Genomic DNA, 5,000 nt, shown 5'->3' with positions numbered 1-5,000 from the left:
TGTGCATAATAATTATTATGTATACTTATAGTGAGTGAATGATTTTGCCTGTGGAACTTGAATCCCAGTAAACCTCGCACTATCCATTTTTGTGTGTGTTCGGCACAGTGGTTAGAGCATTGGCCTTCCAAACATGAGACTATGGAATATGATTCTCAGTCTGCCTTGAGCCTCTAACCGAGTCTTACGTGAATTTTTGCCTCAGACTAGTCAACCAGAAGTTTCGTTTTTGGCCGTCTGACGTCTGGAGCTGTCCTACCGAGGCTTCAGCTGACAAAATATTGGCGTAATGCCAAATAATGGATTATGGAAGGTTGGCAAGGCCTGTCAACAAGGCTACCTGGCCACCCAGAACATGCATTGATGTATGCGCATCTTTACACACCCGTTTGGGATAACGTTTCTTCAAGTAGCGGATAAAAATTGGTCCCTTTGGGAAAACGCGGCCAAGAATTCAAAATTCCGCGGCAAATTCCGCGGGGAAAAGGGGGGGGGGGGGGTTCTGCGGCATTTTCTGCGGTAAAATCAAAAATCTGCTGCACTTTCTGCAAGTTTTTCACCCTCCTCATAGAGGATATTCACACTACCCTTTGCAGTCACAAACTGATTGAGAGTGAAGAATCGTGGAGAGACCTGCACTCACCGACACTAGAGAGGTTCTGCTATACGTGAAACGTAGAGAGCAGGTGTCTGGGTTAGAGTCTACGGCTTCGCGTGTTTTGGGTCCAGATTTCTACGCGTAGATGAGGTTCTCTACGTTGTGGCACACGCAAAGAAAATGCGTACGGATCTGCTGGATATCTTTCGAGTGCAGGGCTGCAGGCAGAGTGGAGGCAGAAAACTGCCAAATATGGAAGGGCAAATTCCCAGTACACATTCCACGTGACTTCTCTACGTGAATGTAGAGCAGAACAGGATTTAAAAGTAGAAAGGAAAAGGACATTATGGAAACGAGTTTAGGGGGCACATCACCCAAAAATTCGCTGAAAAATCGAATTTGTAAATTCATATTGAGTGCTACGTCAGTTGAAAGAGCATGAATAGCTGCAAATTCTCTGAAAACTGTGTCCCTATCTGACCAGCCGTTCAAGAGTTATGGCCGAAAATGTGTCCTTGCAAGGAAAGATTTTTTTGTTGCATGCTGTCATTTGTTGGCAGCACTGTATTTGAATGTGAGCAGACCGTGCGCAACTTGTCGTATTATGGAAACACGCGAAAGTGTGCAGAATTTTGCCCCAAGTCCAAAAAAGTCCAAAAAATCACGTTAAAAAACCACGTATTGGGCTGCACGGCGGCGGGCGAAGCCCGCCGCCGTGCAGCAGGACTTTTGCCAGCACCCTCGTGACGTTGCAGATATGTGGCTTGATTATTGTAGTTGACGTTGATTTAGTGACTTTGGCAAGTTTGAGTCGTGTCAAGAAGTCAGGTAGGATTCAGTACTAGGCAGTAGTGAAACGTGAGTGGCAGTCTTTGCCGGTTTCTGAGGGCATCCTGGATTTGGTGTGCAGCGCTGTTATGTGGAAATGGCTTGCTGTGGAGGTCCCAGCACTGGATGTTGTATCAAAGGTACGACCTCGTAGCACGTGCCAAACCTAAAAAAATTCAAAAATTGACTTGGGTCTGTGGGAGTCCGTGAAAGAACGCCCACTCGTTCCGTTGTGACAGATTCCAGGGCCACGTTGAGGGGCCCTACCCCACCACCCATGGCTGCTTCTGGACTTGTTTTAGGTTTGGGTCCCGCGCACGGACAGAATGGGCACGAAAATGTGAAAAAAATGTAAATGCATTTGTTTGGCTCCTGGGTGGCTCGCACACCGTAGCACTATGCCGGAAATTTGAGTTTTTCCGGCCTGGAAAGCCTGTCAGTGAGGCGCAAGAACTTATAAATCATGTCCTGAGGGCCAGCATAGTGGCAGGAGTGTGTGGTCAAAATTTCACTCAAATCCACTGAGAAACACCAAAGTTACGGTCAATTGAATGCCATATGAAATTTTTGGGTGATGTGCCCCCTTAAGAGTAACTCTCCACCACTGTAACTAGATACTATATACAGTCAGAAAGTGCAACAACTAGTACTCTGTCAGTTTTGTGCCTAGTTGTTGCACTTTCTGACTGTATATAGTATCTAGTTACAGTGGTGGAGAGTTACTCTTAACTCGTTTCCATATGTCCTTTTCCTTTCTACTTTTATTATTATTATTATTATTATTGGCTCAATACCCGAGTTTCAAGTAGAACAGGATTTCTTTACATTTCGGGAACGCGAAGAGAGTTCGCGTGATTCTTTGCGTCGCGTTCCCATAACGTAGAGCAGAACCTCCCCACTGGCAAGTTTTTTTATATTTTTTATTTAGTGTTACATGACTTGTGCCATGTGCTCACACAGATCGCAAAGTAGTTTTTCTGCTGCTTTCTGAGTAGAAATTTTAGTATTTTACCCTAAAAAATAATTAATTCGGATTCTGCAGGCAAAAGTGTGAATTCCGTGATTTCCGCGGATGATGGCAATTTCTAAGAATTTTGCAGCGGCCGCGGAATCATGTTTTTCCAAGGGGCAGGTTAAAGCGAGCCCAATTCGTAGGAATTGGGATGATCTTATCAGTAAATTATGTGAATGTTGACGTCCCCCAGGTCAGTTATCATTTTTCTGCCCCGAAATTCGATAAAGCAATGTCACAAAGTGGTAATGGGCCGTTCACACTATGCCCAAAACGCGGCGTACGTGACGTTTTCGTCTGGATAGCCATGACAACATGGAACGTGGCGGGAAAATCGTACCCCTGATACGAAAACGTAGACGACGTATCTAGACCCCTGTACCGAAGTTCGTTCTGTCGTTCCCAGCTGTTTGTGTCCAAAAGAAGCTGTGCCACAGCTGTACGAAAGGCGTACCGGTATACGTGCCTGTGTGAATGCATCTGCATGAAAACGACGTCTGCCAATACGTCGTATTCCAAAACGTGCCGCGTATTGTAACGTAGTATGAATAGCCTATAAGCCTCTAAAGCTGTGCTCACAACTGGCGTGTGTACGCCTGAAACCACGCGTTTGTGCATATGTTGCTGGCTTTTGGGGCCCCATGCGCATGGAAACGTGCCGAAATGGAAATCCCAACATGTTGGCGCGTATCAGTGTACATGCCAGTCACTTTGACTGGCGGGGTCAAGAAATTAGTACTTCCTCCGTTAACAAAAACTTCGTGATGGATTTTGATGGATATGAAAACGCTTAGAACAGGTCAAGAACAGTTTGTATCGACTGCAAATCACTGGACGAAGGTAATTCAGTCTATGTACAGCATCTTTACAAGAGAAACTGTTGGCGGAATGAGCAGAGAGTTCAGTTTGCGTCGCTTTCGCTCGACTCTTTTTTGACCTGCTTCGCTGTCGTCATCTGCTGCACGCGAACCGTCATCTCTCTCGAGTCGTTGTTCAGCTCGTTTCAGCCTTGCCTCGGCTTCTTTGATCACATTCCGCTGACCTTGATGTCGCCGTCGTTCAAGTTAGTTGGCTTTCAAGCCGCATGAGCCACCGCGATGGCGATTACTCGTTTCCACAAGGGAGTCGTGAAAAATATTTTACGACTCCCTGGTTTCACCTTCGCTCTCCAGAACTCCGCGAAACGAGGAGTGAAGGCACAGCCAAACTGATTCCATTTTCTCTAATGGATACCCCTGCCAGCACTGAACGGCAGCGGCTAGCAAGTCCAGTCGACTTTCTTCAGCCACGAGACTCGCATCGGACTGCAGACTTCTGAAATAAAGCATGGTCATCAGCATTCGAATCTGGGCTTTGCGCAGGTTGAACAAGAACTTGAGTTCAGAATTATTCTCATCGAGCCGTGCGATCGGAGCAGCTCCTTGTTCACTCGCTCATTTTGTGGGCTCGCTGCTCCGTTTTATCGCTCTCTATCACTCTCCAACTTACTGCTAAAGTGGTAAAGAGGCGCTAGGCCAAGCAGCGCAGTATCCCCTCGAAGAAGTGGTATTTCAGTTTCGCTCGCCATGACTGTCATCACCTATGTTTCCACAGCGCAACCATCGATTCCGCTCGGCTTGTTGTGAAAGGTCGCTTTCCTTGCATCGTACCTCTTTCATGGCATGCCAGGGAAGGCCAAGAAAGTGATAGCGACTCCTTTCACTGCCGTTTTTGCCCAAATCAGCCCCTCGAAAATCCATCACGAAGTTTTTGTTAACGGAGGAAGTACTCGAAGGTGTCGCACACCCTAGATACGGGTCGAAATGTGGGTTTTTTGTGAAAGCCTGAGCGCACGTTTGGTCACGCATGAACCGCAAGTGTACTGCGTCCACGCGCCAGTTGGGAATACAGTTTAAGTAGTTACGACTCGTGGTGGTGATACGTGGTTGGGAAATGTCTTTGTATTCAATAATAACCATTCGGTTAGCAGCAGTATTAAACAGCGACTATAGTCGAGGAACAAGGATGGCCAATCACTCCCCCCCCCCCCCCCTAGTTCTCTTTTTCCGTAGCTGTGGGTCACCCAAGCCCATGCCACTCGTTTCGATAGAACGTCCAACGATGGTATTCTTATTCTGATAAGCCTTCTGGGAGGGCGATTGCAGTGAGACGAATTTTGAATAGATCAGCACAATTTCAATATTCGTATCACCTATGCAGTCGAGGTGTGGTAGGTTTAAATGCCGTTTGACGCTGCAACAAGCGGAGAATTGGTGTCTGTATCGTCCCAATGCGTTTTTCCAGCGCTGTGAGTGTGATTGACATTCCCGGGTGTAGACCGGCTGTGAGTGTGATTGACATTCCCGGGTGTAGACCGTTACCGTGACTTTACTTGGTATTTAATACATATTTTAGGCTATTCATACCAGGGAGTAGTACAATACCACTACTCCCTGATTCATACTATGTTACAATACGCGTCACGTTCTAGAATACGACGTGCTGGCCGACGTCATTTTCATGCAGGTGCATTCGCACAGGCACGCACACGCTACTCGTACAGCTGTGCGTACAGCTTCTTTT

This window comes from Sycon ciliatum, chromosome 2 (assembly GCF_964019385.1).
Source record: "Sycon ciliatum chromosome 2, ocSycCili1.1, whole genome shotgun sequence".
Taxonomy (NCBI): domain Eukaryota; kingdom Metazoa; phylum Porifera; class Calcarea; order Leucosolenida; family Sycettidae; genus Sycon; species Sycon ciliatum.
The sequence above is the reverse complement of the archived record's forward strand: the minus strand, read 5'-3'. Positions refer to the sequence as shown.